Source organism: Panthera leo, chromosome E1, assembly GCF_018350215.1.
Source record: "Panthera leo isolate Ple1 chromosome E1, P.leo_Ple1_pat1.1, whole genome shotgun sequence".
In the NCBI taxonomy this organism is placed as follows: Eukaryota; Metazoa; Chordata; class Mammalia; order Carnivora; family Felidae; genus Panthera; species Panthera leo.
In genome coordinates, this window is record NC_056692.1 from 52,894,405 (window position 1) to 52,920,372 (window position 25,968).

A 25,968-nucleotide genomic window follows, 5' to 3' on the forward strand; every position below is an offset into this window, starting at 1 on the left:
ACCCATCCTTGGTACTCTTTTTGTTTAATCAATAAAGCTGTCTGTAGCATTTAGATTAACCGTTACCTCGACGCCTTCCATGCTCCCTCCAGCACCCCTAAAGCATGTGGCAACGTGTGCCCCCGTACAGGGAGCGGGTGACAAGGGCCCCTCCTCCTGGAGCCGTCCCCCCCCCCCCCCCCCCCCACCAAGAAGAGGATGGCCCAGCCACTGACAGGACAGGACAGGGCTGCGACCTGGATTCCAACCCAGTTGACGTAAATCAGGACTCTAGGTTTGATGCTGTTTAACCTGGAAGCACATGGACAGAAGGAAGGATGGACAGACGGACGTCTTCTGCCCACCTCCAGCTCGTGGGTCCTGCCCTTGCTTCTCTCCTCCTCCTAACTTGGGAGTCCGTGACTCCTCCTCAAACCTTGGCCGCGTGTTCTACCCCCACACCCCGCCGCCCCATTAGAGACACTACAGCCCGAAGAGCCAGCTTAGGCCAACCCAACAGAAAGGGGCCTCTGGGGACTCTGAATGGTCTGCCCGGCCCAGCCCCAGCCCCGCCTGCACGGCATGTGGCACGGATGCCAAGGTGACAGGGTGGTGGGGGGTGGGGGAGCAGGGCCTCGGCACCCTCCCGTCACTGCGGGGCCAGGCTGTTAACCAAGGCTGCAGCTGGGCTCTCAGAGGCCGGGGGAGGTCAGGCAGCAAGTTCACAGGACAGGCCACCCACACGGCACATCAGGACCGCTGGACTGTCCCCGGGGCCAGCGCGGCTCTGGCCCTTGGCCCTGACTCGGAACACTCCACCATATGGCCTCCCTCAGGGAGGATGAGAGGGAGGAAAAGAATAAACGGGGGATGGGCAAGAAGGAGCCACACCTCCCCCTGGGCGCCAGGGACCCTTCCCGGGCTTGGGGGAGGGGAGGCTGGAACTGTCCCCAGCAGCAGGTCCCAGAAAAGCAAGCGAGTGTCACAAAATGAACTCTGACAGCAGCAACGATGCCCGCGATGAGATGGGGTCTTCCTCTCTGTGCTCTGCAGCCCCCAGATGGGTTCCCAGGGTTGGATCTGAACCTCAAACACCCTGGACCTTGGGTTACTTCACACTTTGCCTATTAAAGACCCAAACTGGATTTTCATGTTTGCAGAGACAACTTTGACCAAAAGTGTAGGCAGTGGAACAAAACAGGAAGAGAACTCTCTCTCTCTCTCTCTCTCTCGTTCTCCCTCCCTTCTAAAACTCTAAAAGGATGGGGTGGGGAGAGGGGGACAGGAGGGGGAGGCAAACAAAATTTTGGCCGCTTTGGTACCTCTGGGTACCCTGGGGCCCGCCTGTGCTCTGTTGAAAGCTCTTCTCCGTTTCTTGGGTCCTGCAGACACCAGTCGGTGGGTCACCGGTTGGGCAGGGATGGGGGGAGAGGGGAACTGGGTGAGGCTCTGGGAAAAGGGAAGAAAGAGCCGAAGAACAGATTCTCTGGCAGAGCTGCGGAGGAAAGAGCCTGAGTGCCTCATCTGGGCGGAAGGCAACCTTCCCAAGGTTCCTCGGCATGCTGGGACTTGCTGGAGACCAGAGCCCCGGCTGGCAGAACGAGGGTGGACAGCGGAACCAGAATTCAAAGGGGCAGCCGGAGGAGGGGGGCCCCACGGGGGAAGAGGGGGAGGTTTCAGTGAATCATATAAATTAGAGACAGAAAGGATGTCAGGCCACCTTCACTTCCTTCCTCTCCTAATGGGAATTATCTCATTAGCCCCGAGCTTCCCAGAGGCTGACTCTAAATGATTCCTGTAATGGGGATTTCAGTCCACAGCCTCCCTATCGGATTGGACTCCGAGGAGGGCTAAGAAGGGCTCTTAAAGGGACAGCAGCAAACCACGCCAGTCAATCTACTCGACACGGAGTGCCTTCTCCAAACACTTCACGCAGCATCAGTATGACCCTTGTGCCCTGTATTTCCACTTACAGGAATTTACTACGAGGAAGCAGTCATGGACATAGGGATAGGCTCTATAACAACATCCCCTTCCGCCAGAAGAATGAGAGTCACGTTCTAATCCCTGGAACCCATAAATGTTACCTTATATGGCAAAAGGGACTTGGCAGGTGGGATTACGTCAAGGGTCTTGAAATGGAGAGATGATCCTGGATTATCGAGATGGGCCCTAAATGCCCTCACGGAGGTCCTTATCAGAGGGAGGCAGATGGAGATCGGACTACAGAGAGGAGAATGGACGTTGACCATAGAGGTAGAGATTGGTGTGATGTGGCCACAAGCCAAGGAATGTGCCAGCCTCTTGCAGCCAGAAGCTGCAAGAGACCAGGAAGGACTCTTCCTTGGAGCCTCCAGAAGGAAGAGACCCTGTCCACAACCTGCTTTGAGCCCCATGAGACTCATAAGATTTCAGACTTCTGGCCGCCAGAACCATAAGACGATACATTCGTGTTTTAAACCACCAAGCTCCTGGTGATTTGTTACAGCAGATCCTGGAAAGTAGAATGGGTATGAATCAAGTTCTTACCAGGATGTTCTTCAGAGCCTTTCGGCACAAAAGAAAACACCGCTGGAAACATCAAAGAAGGGTCCCAAAATAGCTATGCCACAGTCCTATGATGAAATACTATATGACCATAAAAACACCGTGATGCTATTCCTTAAAAAGAGAGCATTGATATAACCGAGTATGGATCCTGAATATTTTCCTTGCCTTTTATAAAATTTTCTTTTTTTAAACCTTTTTAAAAGTTTATTTCTTTATTTTGAGCGAGTGAGAGACAGAGAGAGCAGGGGAGGGGCAGAGAGAGAGGGAGAGAGAGAGAATCCCAAGCAAGCTCCGTGCCATCAGCACAGAGCCCGACGCGGGGTCGATCTCATGAACCACGAGATCACGACCTGAGCCGAAACCAAGAGTCGTACGCTTAACTGACCGAGCCACTCAGGCGCCCCCTTTTATAAAATGTTCTAATGGTAAGCATCTTATAACTACCTCTGGCATCACGTAAGTCACAATTTGGCAGACAGAGCCAGAATCCAAGGTCGGTACCTTTCTGGGCTCTGAAGACCGTCTCCCGGCAGAATGGCTCTGCTCCACACACACCTCAGCCCGGCATCACGGCCCCTCCAGCTACGGACCCACGAGCCTGCAGACCCTCCTGACAGGTAGCCTGGTCCCCTGGACTCTTCACCTCAAGCCTGTTCCCCTAACCCATCACAGAGCGTGTGTATGTCTGCCTCACGTGCCGTGCGGGGGCTGCCGTTAACAAATGATCACGATCTGGTGGCATGAAACGACAGACACTTCTCTTCTCCTAGTTGAGGAGAACAGAAGCCCGAAATTAAGGTGTCGGCAAGGCTGGCTCCTTCCAGAGGCCGGGAGGCAGAACCCGTTCCAGGCTGGTCTCCCAGTTGCTGCTGGCTGTCGGCCGTCCGCGACCTGTGGATGCTTCACTCCAGTCTCTGTTTCCATCTTGAGATCCCCTTCTTCTCTGCGTGTCTCTGTTCCCTCTCTCTCCTCTGAGGACTTGTCACTGGGTCCTTAACTAATCACATCTGCAGAGACCCTATTTACAAACATGGTCACAATGTGAGGTTGTGGGTGGCCGTGACTTCTGCAGGACGCTCGTGGATACGCTGCAGACCGCCTTTTCTTTGGGTCTCGGCAACTCCGCAAGGCCTTCTTGGAGTCCTCCAGGCCCCAGACGTCAATCCCTCCTGGAGGGACCCAGAGGCAGACAGAGTCTCCTTAAATGAACGAACTTCCTGGCAGCTGGAGTTGCCGATGGCGGGCAGGGCAGCCTCGAGAGAGAGGTTCTGCACCACGCCAGCGTTCCCAGCAGAGAACACCCGCCTGGAAAGACTCAGAGGAGATCCTGGTCTGCGGAGGAGATCGATTTGGGTGGCCAGGGAGAGTACGGCTTTACAAGAGCCGAGGAGTTGTGCCCAATCCACTTAGCACAGTGCTGGGCAAAGAAAAGGCACTCGATAGATGTTTACTGCCTCACCAGACAGGCCCCCTTAAATCTCAACATTCCTCCTTTCAGTGAAAGTGTGGGACATTCTGGAGCAAATTAAACTAAGAATTAGATGATCTGTATATTCAACGCCTATCTGTCGAGCACCTCCTCGATGGACCGCCCTATGAGATACCCGATCGGACACTCCCGTGTGCCTGTCTCTTCCCTCATGGTAAGCCAGTGACATACCAGGGCAAATCACGTGGCCAGAGACACCTCAGTCTGAACCTCAGTGATTGTGTGGACTGAGAAAGAGACTTGGGACAACCAGAGTCGGTATAGGGGCAGGTGGTGGGTTCCTGGGGAAAGCCTAAGAGATCAGGCCCTGGGATCTGTATTTTCTCCTCCTTGGCCCACTGAGGAAGGGAGAGAAGGCAGAGAAGCATTTTCTGCAGCAGCAGCCCAGACTAAAAACACCTACCGGTGTGATTTATCAGCTGTGGGAGGCCCAAAAAGCTCTTAAGCCGCAGGTGGGTGCCCGTAAAGCCACCCTCCCAGGGGAGCCCAGACCTCAGGCCCTGCTTGACTGCTAATCACCATAAGAACCACAGCGCCTCGGCCCCGATCTGGGTGGCCCTTAACCGCTCCCAAAGCCTGTCACGTGCTCGGTGATCTCAGCTGGCCTCACACAAACCCTGTCAAGTAAGCAGGACAGGTGTTGTTATTATTCCCACTTTACAGATGGGGAAACCGCCTGAGCGCATCGAGGACTTGCTCAGGGCCACCCAGGGAGTACATGTCCCGGTCACCAGCCCAGTGCTCCTTCTGCAGCCCAGGCTCGCAAATGGCATCCCCACCACCTATGTTCTGCCCACGAGTACTTTGGGGTTTTACACAGGAGACCACAAAGATCAGATGATGGCACCTCCTTCTCTCGGAGCTGGGCTTCTTTTCTGGACCCTGGGGAGCGTGACTCCCTAAAACTCCCACCTCTTCCTGTTCAATCAACTTTCCTCCTCCTGCTTCACAGCAGGAGGTGGACCGGCAGAGGCAGGCATGACTCCTGTCCAGGCCGGGCCACCCTTGCGAGAGCGGCGAAGCACGCCTTTTGGGATCTGGGAGGAGAAGCAGCCCGTGTGTACCTCTCCGGGCACAGGGAAAGACCGAGGGCACGCAGAGCTGACCCGAGTGCCGGGCTCAGCTCTCGAGCTACAGCCTTGCCAACCTGCCCCGTAGAGGTCGTCAGAGCCGGGCCCTCGAGTTCACCGAGCTGTCTCAAGCGGCCCCAAGAAGCGGCTGGGTGACTTCAGAGAAGAGCACAGCAAGAACAACACTACCCTCTTCTGGGGCCACAGGTCAGTAGGGCAGGAGTTAATGATCGTCGGGTCGGCCCTCCGTGGGAGGAGGCAGGGTTCCTTTCCCAGGGCCGCTGGAAAGACCAGCCCATACCGCCCCAAGGCATTCACGGCAGAGCTGATCGAGGTCCCAGAACCAGAACCCTTTGGGCAGCACCTGTAGGGCGGGGAGGGCAGGGCAGGGCAGGGCCAGCCCTATCCACAGCCCACTCCTTCTGGAATTCCCGGGTTCAGGCTGGCTCCGTGGACTTAACCTTCCAGCCAAGGTTGCCCCTCACCAAACCACTGCTTTGTCCCCTTCCTCATCCCGTGTGGACTTTGTATCCTCCTCAAGGCCCCTTGGGAGACCCTGTGCAACAAAGAGCTCCATGGGCTCTTCTGCCTTTGGGTTCAAGCCGGAGGGGAGCCGTAAGAAGGGAGTGGAAGGTGTGCAGGCTGTGAAAAAGCCCAGCCACCTCCAGCAATCTAGGCCAGCGTCCGGTTCCCATGACACTCTTACTGGCAGCGTTAATAACTAACCACGTCCCAGACAGGTGCTGGCGGCCTGGCCTTAGGAGTTCTTGCTCAGGGTTGACAGTGAGTCACTTCCCTTTTATAGTTTGCTAGCAGACTGAGTCACCCGGAGGCCGACCCTTTCACACAAGTTCTCACACCTGGGCCAAGTGGCATCCGTGCCTATACCTTCGACCACCTTTTCTCCGCATCAGCTGGGCCCTGTGAAGTGGACCCTCAAGGTCTAGGCCAGTGTCCCCGTGCCCCAGCCTCTGCCCCTTCCCATCCCTCCCCACTCCCTCAGTAGGGACAGTGACCCCGGACCCAAGGAGTCTGGAGAGATGTCTGCGAGAGGGGTACTTGACAGGTGGTCACCCAGGCCTGACAGTGGGTCAGGTGTCTCTCACCTTTGACCTTTACCCTAAAGAGCGCTCTCCTACCTGCCCACCCCTCCATTTGCACACAAGGATGACTAGAAGTGGAAAGTTCTAGATGATGAGCCAAAGGACAAAACTGTGAGGCCATAAGTTAGCTCCATCACCCTCAGGAAGGACAGAGGCTGTGGCTGGTAAACTGAGTCCCATGACTGTCAACATACTCTACGTCCTGCGTCAGGTGGGAGGCAGGACTGGCCTGGCAGGGCCACCTTTCTGTGTTTTCTGGAGATACACCAAATCAACCTCACCTGGGGGAGGGTGGACCCCTCTTCAGGTGCCCCTTCCTTCCCCACTCTTGCATGGTATTTCCTATAATTTTTTTAAATTAAAAAGAGAAAGAGAGAGGGGGAAAAATGAAAATTATGAAAATGAAAAAAAACAGGAGGCAAAAAAAAAAAAACAAAAAAACAAACAAACCAAACACCTCACTGAAATAGTCTGGGGATTTACTTTTTTTTTTTTTAATCCTCAGAAAGTCCCTCCCGCTACCTGGTTTCTAAAACAGACGATAAACACAGATGACATCAGATTGGACAGACTGGGCGCCTTACCGCCAGGGGCTCCCGGCAGGTGTGAGACTGACAGGTTGAGAAAAGATGACACTCTTTCTATCATTAGAAGATGAAAACCAAGGGGGGAAGATGAGAGGAGAGGCTGAGTGCCGGGTGTGGTGGGAAATCTGACACCCTGCCAGCCGCTGGCCTTTTTGGGTGAACTCCGCTCGTCTAGATGGGGCGACAGGGCGCTCCCTTGGGGCAGGCGGGCGTGTGTCCCCCACCTCTCAGGTGTCAGAGTGCAACTCACTCCGGGGCTCAGAGAGCGAGGCTGCCGTGCTCTTTGCGGCCCGGAGCCCCCCGGACTTTCCAGACTGAATTCTGAAATCGGCTTTGGCAGCTGTGGCTCAACCCCGTGTGGCGTGAGGGGCTCTGTCTGCCACACACGTCTCGCACATACTGCCCGAGGACGTGGCCGGACAAGCTGCGTCCACAGCACCGAGGGTGCAGATGCCAGGAGAGAGAGGCTCCACCCCGCCGTGGCTGGCTCAGGGAGACCAAGTGAGTCATCAGGCCTGAGCAGTGACCATGATGTCCCAGGGTGAAAAGTGGGAGGCCCGGGGATGGAGCCCGCTGCACAGACGCGAGCCACAGTGACTCACATTTGGACCCCGAGGGGAAGTTCCATCCGCGAGTCCTCTGGACGGCTCCCGTCCCCCTGCTGAGGTCATCCCCACTGGCGCTCGGAACTGGGGCTTGCTTCGTTCTTTCTCCCAGAGCCCCGGCTTTTCACTCTCAATTACGGTTACGGCAGAAGTCCGTGTCCTAGCCACCTCTCTGTCCCCACCACACACGCGTGATGGTTGGACCCGAGGAAAGAGCAGGTCCTCCCTGGGTGTCAGGTTTTCAGGTCCCCACGAGAGCATTCTAAGAGACACGCTGTTTGAGGGGTGAGCTCTGGGGCACAACGAGCCTGCCCCAGCCGGGCGGTCACTCTGACCGCAGGACAGGAAAGACACACGGGGAGTGAGGACAGCCCCGTCACTGTCAGGCTCCCTCTGACGGCAGGAGGAAGAGGTGAGGAAGACACAGGTGCTGCAGGGCACCAGGCAGAGCCCCCTGAAGGGCGGCAGGGAGACCACAGGGATGGCCGGGATCAGCCTCTCGGGTGTCCCGAGGGCAGCCTGCTCCCTCTCCTGTCCTTCCACCACTGGACGGGAAAAACGGGGGCATCTGGCCTCTCTCCTCCCAGAATTCTTCCCCCATTCCCTTCTGTTTCCTCTTTCCCTTTGAGCCGAGCCCACAGCCTACAGGTCTCATGCCCGATGGCTTCGAAGGCAGGGAGGAGAGGAGACTGACCCTCACAGGGAGCCACCACCCCAGGGCAAGGGGCTAGCATAAACGGGGCAATCACAGCTCCTGAGAAATGGCCCCGAAGCTTCTCAGCTCATCCCCACCTTAAATGTCATCCCGTTGTCACACGTATGTGATTGGGCGGGACAGGGATAGGCACTCCGATAGCCCGACCGATCGTGCCGTCACCCCTCAGCTGCTCTGCTCCTCTCCATTTCCACACAGCCCCCAGGAAGGAGGAGCACAGCACACGCGTCTCAGAATCCTGCTGTGGCTCCCAGTTTCCTCAGTGGGAAAGGCTGATGCCCCCCAGGCTCTCGCTGGCCGGGGCCTCCTTCCAACCCCACCGGTGCCCCTGTCCTCAAAGACACCAGGTGGGCAGGGGCCTCGGTCTCAACGCCCCTCTTCCCTCTGTAGAAGCTCTTCCCAAAGTGTTCACGCGGCCAGCTCCTTCGAGCCTGTGCTCAGAGGTCCCCTCCTCAGTGAGGAGCCCTGCCTTATTCAACACTGCAACCCGCCCTCCCCTCCCCTGCCCGCACACTCGGCCTGCCTTTCCTGCCTACATTTCTGTTGTTTTGCACAGCCCAGCACCTTCCCAGGTACTAGGTGATTAACATATTTACTATTTTGCTGTGTAGCATCCACCCTCCCCACACTCTCGGCCAGTTCTGTGACAGCAGGATGGCGTCCTCTGCCTTGAGCACCCCGGCACGGCCCGGGCACCCAGTAACGCTCCGTTAGATGAATGCACGAGCGAATGAAGGAAAGAATGAGGAACTCGCTGCCGTTCCCAAGGGCATGGAGGGCTGTGTATCTCAGGGAACGAACTGCTATTCAGGCTGAGGTCACCTGGGGAGGGAGGGGAGAGGGCGGGCTAAGGCAGAGGGAGCTGTTTTCACAAAGGCAGTGCCCACAGTTGGCCTGGAAATCCCCTCGGAGTCACTCATTAACACCTTGCCCCCCACCACGCTCCCCTGCCAGTCACCCGAACTGTAGACAGCGGCCACACTGACTTCCCTGACTGCCTCCTTCTCAGGCCCAGCCTCCCTCCCCACTGCCCTCTGAGCACCCGGTGTGTGCAGAAGACACAGGGAGGGAGGGATGAGATGGAAGAAACACCCACACCCAACAGAAAATAAGCTCCCACTCCGCCCCCCCTCCCCCAGCTGTGAAGGCACCAGTGGGGGAGGGAGGCAAAGGTGAGATGAGGTTCCAGTGCCCTGCGCCCCATGGTTACGGGGTTTTGAGGAGGTGAGCACATAGATGGCAACATGGCAGGCGGGGCGGGGGGGGGGGGGCGCTGGGGGGTGGCGTGGAAACATTCCAGTCTTGGAGGTAGGATACGAAGCACGTAAGTTTGGCTAAAAGGATCCGGATTTGAGTGGGGAGTCGTAGCAATAAGATTAAGTATCCAGTGAGGTCTGGTCGCTCAGATAACAACTAGAGAAGCATGACAGGGTTGCTTTTCTGTTTTATCTTTTTTTTTTTTTTCAATCAGAAAGTAGCCATGATGAATACTGGGTTTAAGAAAGCAGGTTAGAGAAAGCACAGGTAGGATTATGTGCGGAAAGAAAGACTGGAAATCTAAAGGTTGGCGCCCCCAGTGAGTGTCCCGGTGTGTGCAACCAAAGTCAAGATCAGCAGGGTGGCGGGGAGAAGGGAGGGGAAGGATCAACTCCGAAAATCACTGGGGAGCAACGGTCAGGATTCGGGGTTCTAGGGGATGGGGGAGTTAACGCGGTTGGATATCTTCCTTCTACATGATCCATGAGGAATAAGATAAATAAGGAAGGGAACAGACAGGGCATCTATTATGATCTGGACTTTCATTTGTATTTTTGTACTGTCTCATTTAGTTCGTGACCTCCCCTGACGACAAGGTATTAGCATCGCCATCTTATAGGTGAGAGGCTTACCAATTCACCCCAGATCATATCCAGAGCTAAAGAGGGAAAAAACCCCACTGACATTAAGTGTGTGCCTTAATACATCCCAAGCACTATGCCAAGCACTTAACTCTGTATCCTCTCATTTCATGACCCAACATAGCAGGGATTTCCTTGCATCGTCCCCATTTTACAGCGGCGAAAACTGAGGTCTAGGGAAGTGAAGGCCATCGGCCTATAGTCACAAAGGGAGGAAGTGATGGAAGGCAACCCTGGGCGACTGAGCATTCCTCTGTCTCCTCACCTGCAGGCTGGGTAGAACACGCTGACCTGCTAGGGTTGTGACAGGTGGGAACGAGTTCGCCCAGGTAGGAGCTGTGAGAACACAGCCTGCCTGGAATTAACTGCAGTGACCGTTAGTATTTATTAACCTGTGTCCCTGGACCTTCTCCGACAGCTAACTGCAAGGCTCCTGCCTGCCAATCACCCCTGTGGGCTGGTGTGCAGGTACAGGTGCATTCGGGATGTCTGGGAAGAGGAACTTGGCTATAGAAGGAACAAAACCCCCATAGCAAGAAGGGGTTACCTTCTTGCAGCTCACCTTTGTGTCTTGCCCTTCTTTCTTGGTTCGGAGCACCTACGCAGGCCAGCCTCAAACCTCTGGTTTCACCTAGAAAAAGAAGGGAGAGTTACACCAGGAAATAAGACAATAAAACTCATCTTCGGGGCGCCTGGGTGGCTCAGTAGGTTAAGCGGCCGACTTCGGCTCAGGTCATGATCTCGCGGTCCGTGAGCTTGAGCCCCGCGTCGGGCTCTGTGCTGACCGCTCAGAGCCTGGAGCCTGTTTCAGATTGTGTCTCCCTCTCTCTCTGATCCTCCCCTGTTCATGCTCTGTCTCTCTCTGTCTCAAAAATAAATAAACGTTAAAAAAAAATTTAAAAAAAAAACTCATCTTCAAGCTTAAAATGTAGAGGGAGTGGTCTCTGAATGCCAGATAGTCTGCCAAGGACATAGGAGTTTAATAGTTGTTTATTCTTTTTTTCCCCACTTATTTTAGAGGGAGAGCAAATGGGAGGGGGCCAAGGACACAGAGAGAGAGAGACAGACAGACAGACAGACAGACAGAGAGAATCTCAAGCAGGCTCCACGCTCAGCACAGAGCCCAACCCAGGGCTCACTCAACCCAGGGATGATGACCTGAGCCAAAATCCAGAGTCTGACCCTCAGCTGACTGAGCCAGCCAGGCACCCCTGATTATTCTTTAATATAAAATAAAATTACATTCATTCTGAATAAAGGCAAAAATCCATTTCCTATGTCCATCACAGACATGGCAAATGGAAGAATACTGTCAAAGAAATACAGGCTATCATCTCAATAAACAACACCTACAATAAAATGAAACGAATATTACATTGGATAGCAATTTTTTTTTTCAAGTTAAATCTTGCATTCACAGTGAATCTTTAGTAAAAAAAAAATAATAATAATCTCTTGCCACAGGCCTGAGTTGTTCTGGTTTTGAGGGTCCTTTTACTCAAAGACTCCTATGACACTACTGAATTGTGTATGTTCTGACTTTATGGTATGTCTGAATTCATCAGATGGGATAAATCAGGAGGACCATCTAGCTCTGTGCCTGCCCCCTACCATTGTTATTAGCTTCACCTTCATTTATTCCTTTACGTGTTTCTAGAGAGCAAGGCTATTCCATGCCATCCACATAATTCCTGAGCATAGTTGCTGCTGCTGCTGCTAAAATAGATATTTAATCTTTAAATCCAACCTCTGTTCAACCTGATTCAGACACCAGGAAGAGTAGTATTTCAAAGGTGTTTAAGATAATAGCCCTATTCTAAGCTTCCCCATCATTAGGCTCAAAGAAATCACTCTAGACCCCCAGGTTGGCAAATGAAAACAGGGAGAAGAAAGAAAAGGGGGAAAAATAATACCATCAGATTTGAAACAGAAAACTTGTAACCTTCACTCACAAGGGGAAGGATTGTTTGGGTGGTGTTTTGTTCTTTCGCTGGATGCACACATACATCATCTTGGGGCCCGGATCACTCGCGCGGTTTCTAGGGTTATGGAAGACAGGGTCCATGCTGGTACTCTGTGGCCAACCCCATCCACCAATGCCCGCCAGCAGATCGGCATCCTCTGAGCCCCACAACTCCCTCCCCCAATCCTGGGGACACGCATCTGCCGAGCCAGCTTCTTCCACCATGCCCAAGAACTTATCCCAAGAGCAACCTCAAATGCAACGTAGGGCTCTTGAGTACAGGGCAAGGAACTCAACAATTTTAGCTCCGCTGAGCCATGCAACACTTGAGACATAACTAGATGACTCACCCATGCTAGAAAGTTCATCAAAAAGAAGCAAAGCAAACCACAACGTATCCTCCAACTTCAACTTGGGCACCAGAATGGATTCCCACTCCTGTTACTGCTTTATGTAAGGGCACCCCCACGCCCAACCTGTGTTCAGTTCATTAGGTGGAAAGCATCCGATAACCCCATTCGAGTCAAAGGGCAGATGAGTGGAAATGCTTCCAGTCTCACCCTTCCAGGGGACATAGGACATTTAACACAAGGAGGTCTAAGCTCACCCTGCCCCCATGACATTTCGATTTAGCCAATGTAGTAGCAGACTTTGGGGAGTGGGGGCCTTAAACCCTACAGAGGGGGAGGAATGGTTCTCCCTGCCTAGGCTCCCAGACCACGCTACTCACTGAAATCACTCCCCTTGGCAGCTGGAAAATCCTACTGCAGCCTGGGTCCCACTCCCAGCAGCTCTGGTCAGTATAAAGTAAGGTCTGAGCATCGGGTTAAGGAACGTGTTAAGTTCCCCCAGGAAAGTTTAACATGCATCAAAATGTAAGGATCAACTGGAGAATCCGTTAAAATTCAAATCAACAAGTCTGAGGTGGCAGCCTGAGATTCAGCCTTTCTAATATGCTCCTGGGCCGGCCCAATGCTGGTGGTCCCACAGAACATGCTCAGTAGTCAGGGCTCAGCAGGGATGCCCTCAAACACCTTACGTCCCCTTCCGCAGAAACCTCGGGCAAACTGACCCCACCCTGCCCCACTCTCCCCGCCGCCTCTCCAGCAGGCCCCAAGACCTGCCCAGCTGACTTGTGGAATGCCAGATGGGTCACATCCCAAGAGACAGCTGCCCCTCTCCCCCTCCCCGCTTAATCCAGTTCTCAGCAATCCAAACGCTAGCCTGCAACACACTCTAAGAAACACTGCGTTCAACGGAACAGTTTGTTTCTGCTCTGGGGGTTTTCCCCTTTGCTTTCTGTGTCAGTGTGCCTATCCAGGGCAGGCGGGAAGCCTGGGGGACCATGGATACAGCCTCTCCCTGCCCACGGCACACTGGCTCAGCACCTGCCACACGGAGCCCTTCTGTGGCCACACACCCACCTCCCAGCTGCCTATCCATCCTCGGTGCAGACTAGGGCAGGACAGGGAGTGGATGGTGTTCCCTCGAAGGTGGCCAATGGCAGCCGGCCACGCCCGGCACCAAACCTCTGAGCTTGCATCGGGTTACCCACAGCCTGCCCCCAAAGGTCCCTCCCTTCCATCTGTACCCCCCACCCTGACCAGTTCCTTCCAGACATCTCCAGGGATACCTGAGCCAAACCCCACCTAGTGGCTCTTGGCCCAACCACCTCGGCCCAAGATGGAAGGGGCAGATCCTCCCGGATACCTGCGACTGAGCCACTGAAGGCTCAGCAGGTGAGGCCACAAGAAGACAGGAGTCTGGAACATGTCCAGGCCACGCCAGCCCACGCTGGTCTCTCCTCTCCACCCACGCTGTCAGTCTCGCAGACAACAGAAGGCCACACGGTGCAGAAGACTAGGGGAGGGCAAGATCAAACACCGGCTTTTAACACTTTGTAAGCGACGGGTCCCTCTTTGGCCAAAACAAGGGTTGCAGTTTAGGAGAATTCTTGGACCTTCTGAATGGGTCCAGTATCAGAGGGGAGTGACTTCTACAAAACAGGCCAGGGAGTTGTCAGCTGGCCAACCCCCCGGGCCCCATTTCTAAGAAGGTACCTAAGGTCGATACTCACTGAGCACAGGATGCAGCGCCCAGGACCCCGATCCACGAAAATGTTCTAATTTCTTATAAAATTAGAAACAACAAAACGAGTATAATTTTCATGCCTATATAACAGTGAATCCAGCCTGGATGATATTCACCCTTAAAATCACTGCAATCATAACATGTCATTTTTAGGGGTGTCTGGGTGGCTCAGTTGGTTGAGCGTCTGACTTCGGCTCAGGTCATGATCTTGCAATTTGTGGGTTCGAGCCCCGCATCTGGTTCTGCGCTGACAGCTGGAGGCTGGAGTCTGCTTTAGAATCTGTGTCTCCCTCTCTCTCCTGCCCCTCCACAGCTCGTGTGCTCGCCTTCTCTCTCTCTCTCTTTCAAAAATACATAAGAGGCTCCTGGGTGGCTGGGTCGGTTAAGCATTCAACTTCGGCTCAGGTCATGACCTCACGGTTCGGAGGTTCGAGCCCTGCCTCAGGCTTGTGTGCTGATAAGCTCAGAGCCTGGAGCCTGCATCGGATTCTATCTCCCTCTCTCTCTGCCCCTCTCCTACTCATGCTTGCGCGCTCTCTCTCTCTCTCTCTCTCTTAAAAATAAACGTTAATAAATAAATAAAAAATAAATAAACTTAAAAAATTGTTTTTAAGTAATAAAATGTCGTTTTGAACTTTTGGGGGGAGGGGTGGGGAAGGAGCTCACGAAGGCAAAAGGGCCTAAGGTCATGAGCAGCTCATCCAGCTCGGAGTCTGACTTCCTTCCAAACTCCAACCTTGCCACCCTTTACGCAGATCCTTTGTTGAATGCCCTTTCTTGGAGACCCCCACCCCAGCCCGGAGGCCTTCTCCCAAGTGCCTCCCAACGACCCTCCGCTGACTCTGTCCCAAGTCCTTCTGTTTCATGCAGGTGCGCTGGGCCTGCTTTGGACCAGGCAGACAAGCTCCCACCCCCGCTCTGTAGAAGCAGCTCAGCCTGGCAGACACAGAGGCATCTCTGAAATCCAAACACACACTCAGCCCCCTGCAGCATAAACACTGAGCACACCTCACACCCAGGCCTATAAAAGATAATTACACAATCTGATCTGGCAAATTAGGGCCACAGAACGTCTAATTCGTACGATGAATTCAAGGGCTGTATCGGCAGGAAAAATTAACCTGGATCTTTATTGGGATTCGCCCCCAGGTCAGGATTAGGGTTTATTTGTCTTCTTTAATTTTCTTGCTGAGGATGGGTAGAAAGGCGACCTCTGCTGCCCACCCCCACGCCCCCGCCCTCACCTCCCCACCCCATCCAGGTTTGGCTTTTAGACGAGCAAGCTGACCAGTGATCTTTCCCACAAACGAAGTCACTCTAGCTAATATCAAACAAAGCACAACTAGAAGAGACAGACAGATAGATACAGAGATCGATCGATCAATAGATCGATCGATAGGTAGGTAGGTAGGTAGGTAGACAGGCAGTCAGTTAATTTTTCACAAAAGGAAAGTTGGGACATCCCAAACCCAAATCAAGGGCTTTATTTTATTAGTTGGCACTAACTCAGTACAAGTAAACAAAAGAACTGACATGCCCAGCTGGCAATTTACCTCCTAATTATTCTGGCTCAACTGTGAAATGTGTACTTAGAGAACAATCATATATACACATTCCCCTAAATACACTGTTTCTCTCTCCCTCTCTCTCTGTCCGTCTCCTTCCCACCTCCCTTCCAAGGAGCCTTCCAAGAGGAGAGGCCTCTCCTTAAGAGTCGGTTCCTACCTCCTTAGCTCATACACAGCTAGATCACCAAAGACCTGTTACCGGAAGGTCAGGGCAAGCTGACACCACGTGAGGATTATCCTTCACCGAACTGAAAAAAGCACGGTGGCAGGACAGTGAGGTTTTCCCTCTCTTTCCCAGTGTACCTTTCTGGGGGTCTCCTCTGGGGCAATAAATTCCCCACCTGGACTCCTAAGTCAGCCCTACAGATGAAAGATGAAACACTGGTCAACAGAGCGGGATTTAGTGCTCACGCCTTAGTGGCTACTGCAGAGGGAAGTCTGTCTGCGAAATAAGGAGGTGATGAGCACAGAGGCAGAGGACCACTCGATGCCAGCATGATCTACCCCAGAAATGATTTCGGTGCGCCTCTCTAGGAGACTGCCCCGGCTCAGAGAAAAAGCGCGTGCTTCCGTAGGCTTTCATGTGGAGCCCACAGAACGTTTGCTCTTATGGGAATTTATTGTATATGGACAACCTCAGCTCAAAAATATACATATGGGTGAGTGAGTGACTGTGTCTTTGTGTGTGGCTATGTATGTATGTGTATACACCCAGGACAATGAGTTTATGGGAAAACAAACCCGTTCTAAACCACAGCCTCTGACTTAAAGCAACAGACATGTGGTTTTCTTGTACTAAATCCATAAGGATTCTAGGTGACCCAGTTAAGAGTGGAGGAAAGGGGCGCCAGACCGTGCAAATTTATTGTCAGCTGGATTACAATCTCTGTAAAGAGCTCCAGCCAAATCTCAGATTCCGACTCCAAAAAGGTTGAGACGAGGGTATACTTTTAAGGAGACAGACATCCATTCCATGCCGACTGCTTTGAGGGGTCGTGGAAGGAGGAAGGAAGCAGCCAAGAAAAGCGTCTCTCTTTCCGAACAGTGACTACGCTGACGCGGGCTTTATTTTGAAGCACTGACCATTCTAAGCCCAGAAAGACGGGCAAGAGGATGTCGAGTATCCATCAAATCCGTCACAGACGGACGACACAGAGTCTTGGCAAATGATCAAACGTATGTCACACACTTCTGGGTTCTAGGGTCAGAGAGTCTAAGATTAAAATCCTAGCTTGACCACCAGCTAGCTGTATCACCGTGGACCCCTTCCTGAGCATCCATTTTCTCACCTGAAAAGCAGAGACAGCAGTAGTGACCATTCTTTGTCACTAGTAAGCCTTCCACAACGGTTAGCCATGATCATTCTTGTTATTTCTATCTGAGGATGTAAAACAGGGCTGCGCTGGTCTATATTTCACAAATGGGTTCTTGCTACTAAATTAAACCATTTGTTCAACTGCGTAGCATATTACCTGGTCAATGGAAAGTAACCGATAAATATAACTGCTATCAGTGCAAAAATAAATAGGTTACAGAATTGCATAGTTAGAAAAACAAACTTAGGGGCGCCTGGGTGGCTCAGCTGGTTAAGCATCCAACTTCAGCTCAGGTCACGATCTCGCAGTTTGTGGGTTCGAGCCCTGCGTGCTGACAGCTCAGAGCCTGGAGCCTGCTTCGGATTCTGTGTCTCCTTCTCTCTCTGCCCCTGCCCTGCTCACACTCTGTGTCTCTCTCCAAAATAAATAAACATTTAAAAAAATAAAAAAAAAATAAAAAAAGAAAAACAAACTTGGAAGGAGAAAGCAAAAGGTTAACCATTGCCATTTCTGGAGGGTAAGTTTATGGACAATTTGTTTCATTTCTGCATGTCGAAAGTGAATAGGCATCGTTTGGAAAAGAAAAAAAAGTCTTGGTATTTAAAAAAAATACAAAAAAAAAAAAAGGGCATTCATCGTCTTCAAGTAGAAATAAAGCTATAAATGCAGTTTTTAAAAACCAGCCAAGGGACCCCTGGGTGGCTCAGTCGGTTGAGCATCCGACTCTCGATTTCCGCTCAGGTCATGATCCCCGGGTGGTGGGATCAAGCCCCACGTCTGGCTCCACACGGAGCACGGAGCTCGCTTAAGATTCTTTCTCCCTCTCCCTCTGCCCCTCCCCCGCTCACACTCTCTTTCTAAACAAAACAAAAAACAACAGTCAAAACAGAAGTTGCGGGATTGCTTGTGAAATCAGAAAGAGATATTGCAAGCAAGCCCCAAAGTTGGGGTTTGAGACCAGATCTGGCAAGGGTGCCCCCTGGGACCTCCCGTGTGATCCACAGACCAGGGGTCAGACACACCCAGGCGGCGAGGGGAACAGCCCGCAGACTTCACTGACAGGAGAGCGGCACTTTCCACTGAAGGATACAGTCAACATTGGCTTGAACGGTAAACTTGACCAAGAATCCGAACTCAGCTGACAGGCTGCAGGCCAGAGGGTTAACAGACCTGCTCCGTGGCATTTTCCAAATACCTGTGCCATTATAGACAGAGGGCTCTGATGACACTAGCCGTTTTGGTTCAGGACCCACGGCCCCGTGCACTTCCCGGAGCCTGTTACATAAGCCCAGGCTGGAAACAGAGGCCAAGCTCCATGGAGACGCGGAGGCCACACCAGCAGTTAAGGGCCCGCTGCATGACAGCATGGAACAGGGAGGCTGGATTTGAGCCTGAGAACCAGGACCCTCATGGGCCTCACTCGGGGTGCCCAGGTTCAGGAGCGTCCCCCTAACCTCCTCTTCCTCCTGGGTCCAGCATACAGGGGGACCCCACGGCTCAGGCCTCAGCCCGGCTGAACGGCCGTCCTTTCCTCCCGTTCTTGAAGACTTCCCAAATCCCTGCCCCTGTCCTTTTCCCCAAGCCCCAGCTTGCAAGCCGCAGGGCAGGCTGATCACCGATTCCCCAAGAACTTCGAATTCTCCACCTCCAGAGGGAATTCCTGATCCCCTCAACCAGGCTCCCCTCGGAACCTCTCCATTTTCTGTGAAATGAATTTCACTTCAGTCCCTCAGTTATCCACATGGGCAATATTCCCCCAAATCACGTGAATCACCCTACCTCTGCTCAGTTCTTCTGCAGGTGGTGTTCATGACCCGTCTTTTCTTTTGTCCCCATGGCCCTGACCATAGCTTAGGCTCTCTCTAACCTCAGGTCCAGAACATCCCCATAATAAAAATGTCATCTGTTGAACATTTACTGTGTCCCAGCCTTTTACATGTGTTCCTTAATTCCCTCATCTTGTGCCGCGTCTCACCCTGTTCTCTCTCCCTCTATACACGAGCTCTATGTCTGGGCTGAAAAGCTCTGCAAAGTTCTTTGGTGCCTCGGGGCCCTTGCACGTACGGTGTCCTCAGCCTGAAACACTCTGTTTAACTTCCAAAGTCTCAGCTTAGACTGCCACTTTCTTGCAGAGGCCGTCCATGATGACTCTATTACACGGGCCACCCAAGCAGTAAAACCCACTGTGTTCTTCACGGCACTTAACCTAATCTGAAATGATCAGATGTATTTATTTCATTTTAGTTTGTGTGTCTGCCTACAATCTTACTTCCAGGCCATGAGATTCCTGCGTGCAGAGATGATATCTGTTTGGTTCTCCACTGTACGATCAGCATACATTGTAGGAGGCAGCCCTCTTTTGGCTAAATGAATGAGTTAGTACCCCTGCGTGAAAGGTAAGGCAACTGACATACAGAAAGATTTACAACTCGCTCCAGGTCATGAGGCTGGTAGGCAGTGGAGTCCACACTGCACCAAAGCTCTTCTGGCTCCAAGGGAAAAGCTGACGGCCACCTTGCTACTCTGCCTTCCACGCTGCAGTAACCCCCCATGTGGGCTTTCCACCTGCCTGATCCAGAACCTTCTGCATCGCTCTCCTAGTTTATCATTCTAAAATACCAGCTACGTCTACCAAACTCTGCTCAACCGTTAATCAGCGGCTCCCTACTGCCTTCCACGCAGACTGCACGCGCCCGCCTGAAATCAGAGGCCATCTACGCTCCGTCCTTCCTCTTCTCTCCCCAGCCTCGTCTGCAGAATTTTTCTGCTTCTTATCTAATCTTCGTTCCCCACACCTGCAACGCCTCCCTCCCTCTGCCTCTCCCTAACACCTTCCCTTGAGGCCCAGCCCTGGTCCCACCTCCCACAAGAAGCCGCCGGACTTTCCAGCCTTCGGTGGTGGCTCCCACTTGAGCCACAGTATTACTGGCCGCCCCACAGGTGCCCTGAACATGAGGTGAAAGAAGGAAGAGGTTCCCTATCCTGTCTCCCCCCCCACTCCTGCCCGCTGCAAAGAGTCTTAAATTCCTTCAGGGCGGGCAACATACCTCCTGCATTGGGAACCCTGGAGCCCAGTATAAACCCTAAATGAGAGAGCTTTGTTGCTGCTATGTGCCATACTCTGGCCTGCAGTCCTCCAAAGATGGGGGTGCCTGGGGAGCCCAGGGGGCTTAGTCAGTTGAGCGTATGACTTTGGCTCAGGTCACGATCTCATGGTTCGTGAGTTCCAGCCCCGCGTCGGGCTCCGTGCTGACAGCTCGGAGCCTGGAGCCTGTTTCGGATTCTGTGTCTCCCTCTCTCTCGGCCCCTCCCCTGCTCGTGCTCTGTCTCTTTTTGTCTCTCAAACCTGAATAAACGTTGGGGCACCTGGGTGGCTCAGTCGGTTAAGCGGCCGACTTCAGTTCAGGTCACGAACTCGCAGTTTGTGGGTTCGAGCCCCGTGTTGGGCTCTGTGCTGACAGCTTGGAGCCTGGAGCCTGCTTCGGATTCTGCGTCTCCCTCTCTCCGCCCCTCCCCTGCTCATGCTCTGTCTCTCTCTGTCTCTCAAAAAATGAATAAAAATTAAAAAAAAAAAAAAAAAAGCTAAATAAACATTAAAAAAAATTTAAAGACAAAGATGGGGTGACGGCACAACGGCAAAGCTCTCTCACTTAGTGCCCTTGGAGGCTGGCTTCTCAAGCCTTTCCCACCCCACCTCCACCCAGAACTGCTAACATTAGGGCTACTCTGAACTCTCTCCTGGGTCTTCCCTGAGCAGAGTCTGTGACATGAACCTAAAGACGGAGCCTAACCCACTGGGCTTAAAAGGGAAAAAAAAAAAAAGAAAGTTTACAAGCCCATCCGGTTTTCTCTTTTAAAACGACCTCTTTGCCCCCAGGGACACCTTCTGCCTATGGTGTCAGAAAGGACCCCCCCAAGTACCCCTCGGGAAGGGAGCATCAAGGCAGAGCATCCCTCGGCAGGGATCAGGACGGCCTTGGGGCTAAGTGTTTGCTGAGGGCTGCTGGGCAGAGGTGCGAGAGGCTCCCGGTCCCCCGCCCTCCCGCCAAGTCTTGGCCTCCACGTGCGTTGGTTTCACCGTGGTTAATGGAAAATAAAATGCTCAACTCAAAAACACTTTTCCGATGATATTTTAAGGGAATATGAGATCACAGAAAATCAGGGAGGTAAGTTGAAATGGTGTAACCCCGAGCCACATTTTTTTTTTTTTCAAAGAATCCCCTGAGATGGGGGGTATGTATCTGGGGAGACCTTACCCTAGAGGCTACCTGGGCAGCAGCGACCCTGATGGTCGCCACGAAAAGTCATGATGGTACCTGAACCCACACCCTCCCTGCAAACAGCCTCCTCCCCTCTGAGGCCCAAAGGGACCCCGAGGTCCCTTTAGCTTTACAAAAGCTGCCGAAAGCCCCCACCCCGCTCTTGCCAGCCAGGTCAACACTCTGCCTCTGCCAGAGATACCAAATGTTTCCTAAACCCACCCCAAGTCCAGCTCCCTGAGCTATGAATAGTTATTAACATTAACTCGGGGCATTAATTAAAAACCGTTCAGCCAGGCAAATTCTCATACTTTTAAAAAGTCATTTGGGTAATCGCCTTTCCATGCCACAAACTTTCCAAACGACTGACAGGTTGACATTTCATAAGGTTGTTTGTGTTAATCAAGAAGAGGGAAAGAGCCGGTGTGGTTCCCCAGTTCATTTTTCAGGTGCCTTGATTTATTGGTTGGCCAATCCCCACTTAATAGCTGTACAGCAAGGCTCGGGGAGAAAGAGGCCCCCACGTCCCCGGGGCTGGGGTCGGGGCTGGCGAAGAGGGAAGTGTCCCAGGGCACTGCCACGGCTGTCTCCAACTTCCTCCCCTCTCCCAACACCCAGCAACCAGCTTCCCCTGGGACGCACCGTAGAACCTCCCAAACTTTACTCTGGGCTGCACACCCCCTGTCCACCAATGAAGGGCTACTTCCTGCACAAATATCCAATGGGGGGTTGCTATTTCAGCAAACTTAGGAGTCTGAGGGCAGTGGGGACTAGGCTCTTAAACTCTCAAACTTCTTTCTTAAAGCGGGAGAACCCAGAACCAGACTGGAGTGTGTGAGTTTGAATCCCACCTTCACCATTTACCAGAAGTCTTGGACTTCTCTGTGCCTCAGTTTCCTCATCTGTCAACAATTTGTGCAGTAACTATAATATCTACCTATACAGTTGTTTGGAAGGTTAAATTAATATTGGTAAAGCATTTGCAACAGGATCTGGGGCCTAACAGATCTTCCACGTTTAAAAGCCTTCACTCCTCCCTGACACCCACGAATCAGGACCTGGCATTTAACTGAAAACAGAGTTGGATCTGTCCTGGCTGACAGGAGCACAGAAGGCCAGGCCTTGCCCATTCCAGCCATCCGCCCCCCCCCCCCCCAGGTTTCCTGTTTCCAGGGGGCCACCACAGCCCCTCCAAGGCCCCGCAGGGTCCCGGGGCACAAAGTGTGACAGCCACCGCTCGTGCTGAGGCCTGAAAGCACTCAACTTGCCATTTGACACCACAAGCCTGCCCACACCACAAAGTCTTTTGTGGAAACACAAAGAAGCTCTCCCAGGAGCCGGTGTCCAGGGGCAGGCCGACGACACATGGCCGGCCAGGGTGCGGCACGAGGTTGGTGAGGGAGTACACGCTCACCACCCAGCCCTTCCTCAGGACCACACTGTGACCTGCCTGCCCGCCCGACACGGAGAGCAGCCACCACGCTGAAGGGAAGGAGGGGTTTTCTTTTCTGGTTTTTTGTTTTTTTTTTTAAAGTTTACTTATTTATTTTGAGAGAGAGAGTGCGGGTGCACAAGTCGAGAAGGGGCAGAGAGAGAGAGGGAGAGAGAGAATCCCAAGCAGGCTCCACACTGTGAGCACAGAGCCCGAGCTGGGGCTCAAACCCACCAACCGTGACAGCATGACCTGAGCCAAAGTCAAGAGTCAGATGCTAAATCGACTGAGCCACCCAGGTGCCCAAGGAGGGGTTTATTTTCTTCCTTCCTTCCTTCCTCCCTCCCTCCCTCCCTCCCTCCCTCTCTCTTTCTCTTTCTTTCTTTCACATTGATTCATTTTTGAGAGACAAAGAGACACAGAGGGTGAGCAGGGGAGAGGCAGAGAGAGAGGGAGACACAGAATCCGAAGCAGGCTCCAAGCTCTGAGCCGTCAGTACAGAGTCCGACATGGGGCCTGAACCCACGAACTGCGAGATCGTGACCTGAGCTCAAGTCGGACGCTTAGCCAACTGAGCCACCCAGGCGCCCCAAGGAGGGGTTTTCTTAAGGAAAAACCACCACAAAGCCTTCCAGCAATCCTACAACAACAAAATACGACCCACACAGGCACAGACCTTATCTAAACTCACTGCACACCACAGACACCACAGACGCATGTCAATGTCAACGTAGCACCTACTGTGTGCCAGATGTTAGTACAGGCACCAGAAATACAAAGCACATGGGACACCCGGGTAGCTCAGTCGGTTAAGCCTCTGACTCTTGGTTTCGGCTCAGGTCGTGATGTCACAGTTTTGCGAGTTCAAGTCCTGCATCGGGCTCTGCGTTGGCAGCATGGAGCCTGCTAGGGATTCTCTGTCTCCCTCTTTCTCTCTGCCCCTCGCCCCCCCCCCATCAAAATACATAAATAAACTCAATACAAAAATTTTTTTGAAAGAAATACAAAGCACAGAAAGGAAGGTCCCAGGCTCCCCCGAGCAGAAAACCTGGTAGGAGAGAAGAGGTCCAAAACAACTGACGCTTTTATTTTGTGATATGTATTATGTGTGCATATTATATATTATAATACATATGTCATACATATGTCCACATGCACGGATACCTACAAGAGCGAGGAGCTGGGGGAGAAGGAGGCGCCCACCTCCGTGGGTTGGCAGGGTGGGGGCACCTCGGCAGGAGAGGAGGAAACGGTCGCAGGGTCATTAGCCAGCAGGTTCACTTGGTTTCGGTGGAAAGGAGGATGGCAGGCATTTCTGCGCGGGAATCACGCTGGCACTTTCTCGCTGCACCATCTTGGGTTTTTAACACCTTTTTGAGCATCAGTAAAAAGCACATGATGCACGGACACCCCCACGCAGCAGGCAGGCAGTAGGTGATCAATTAATTGCCAAGGAGAGAAAAGCGAGAAAGCTTGGCCGAGGCGGTGCCCAAATGAGGCCGTCGGGAGGTGCTTGGCTGGGCTCAAAGTCAGACAAGCGAGCAAGAGGCCCTCATGGGAGCCCGGTGGCAGCATGGCCCCGGCCGTGCTTTTATGCTGTTTTACCAGCCCCATCGGCAAAATCTGGGCCATCGTTCCTCCTCCTTCCTGTCTCCCGGGGATGTCTGGGGACACATGAGAACCAAGCTGGGGCAGAGAGTGGGGTAAGAGATCTGTGATTTCAGAAGAAAGGCAAGCCGTGAGCTGGAAGATTATTTAACTCGTGGACAACGGTTGTGATTTCTTCAGGCTTATCAGGAAATCCTCACAGAAAAGAGGTTATTTAACGGAGACCGGGAAAGAATGTGCAGATATTTTAAAATATTAAACGGAATTACTAAAGCCCCATAATATGATGCCTCCTTTTCTGAGCTCGGCTGATTTTAAAGCCTTGAGTAGTAACCAGAAGCCGGATAGATCACAAGCTTGTTTAACTTGGCTCCCTGATCCCACGGCAACCAACCCCCATCTCAGGACCGGGCATCACCGACTTCTGTTTGGAGTATGATCTTCAGAAAGAGTGACTTAAACTGAGAGTCAGAGGTCATTCCAGGCTTCCAGTGAGACCCAGGACCTTCCGGGACGCAGCTGAATCTGCCAGTCGATAGGCAGGAAGGCTCGTGGGGAGGGGTTGGGAGAGACAGACGGCAAACTGGGAGAGGTCCAACCTCCTGCCAAAAGACTCAGAAACCCCCAAACACGTAACCAACCGGCCTGCTGGGGAGCGGTGATTCGCACATGAGGGCGTGCGTAGAGAGGAGCATGGAGTAAACACACCTTGCCACCAAGGGCTCAGAGTCTAATGCAGAAACTCCACAAAACCCAACTGTACTGGGCTCACAATGCACAGACACAGGCTGCAGAGCCATGCCTTACAGCGAGACTCGCACAAGCAAAGTCTCATTAACTTACGGAGGTGAAGGGTCGAGTTTGTAACTGGGGAGAGATTGGGTATGCCCGTCGCCTTAGATGTTTCAGAAAGAACTGGATAGAACGGCGTCTGCACAGGCATCAGTACAAGCTTTGGCACAGGTGGTTTCCCGTATGACTTGGTGGACGTTCACGTCCTTCTACCTAGCTGCTCTGGGCCCCGCCACCCCCGCCCGCCACCATTCTCTCATGGTTCCTGCGAATTTCTAGCTGGATCTGTGTTATAGGAACTTAGTGGAGCTGTCTTACTGTCCTCACAAGGACGCCCCTTGAAGGCATAAGCCACAAGCCAACTTACCTTTTTGTGCCGTTGGTTGTAAGTAAAATCCTTCAGAGTCCCACCCTAAGAAACCCCACTTCCCAAAACTTCCTCTATTTAGGATGGGGATGGAGAGATCATTCTGGTGTTTTGTGTGTAGGAGGACGTAGGGGAGTCCAATTCTTCCACCATCCGATTTCACGCTATTTCCAACAAATGACAGGCAAACTTTAACGATACGTGGTCAAGAGATTGCTGGGAGAACCGGAGGTGGTAACTTATGCCACCAAATGGCTTAGAAGCCTCATAAATTAGAGAAGATGATGTTTTCCACTCCTTCTTTGGTACAGCAAAAGCTACTGGTTAGCTTTGCAAACAGACAGCACTTGCAGTCAAGGGCAAGAGGCAGCAGGGAGCAAGGGGGCAAAAAGAAGACAAGAGCCAAGAAGCCCGCCCCTAGAGAAGGGTTCTCGACCTCAGCACTAGAGACATTTGGGGCTGGATCATTCTTTGTGGTGGGGTCTGTCCTGTGCCCTGCAGGGTACAGGATGTTGAGCAGCCTCCCTGACCTTACCCACCAGATGCCAGCAGCAACCTCCAGCTGGGAAGATACAA

The 25,968-nt window shown here is 52.7% G+C and overlaps 1 long non-coding RNA gene across 2 annotated transcripts in view; it reads right to left on the reverse strand.

Annotated features, from left to right (window-relative positions):
- Positions 1-25,968, reverse strand: part of LOC122205969 — a 166,712-nt gene that overhangs the window by 71,781 nt on the left and 68,963 nt on the right. For both annotated transcript variants that reach the window (XR_006196320.1, XR_006196319.1), the window contains exon 2: positions 10,559-10,627. This is a non-coding gene — a long non-coding RNA (uncharacterized LOC122205969). The remainder of the gene's footprint in view (positions 1-10,558; positions 10,628-25,968) is intronic.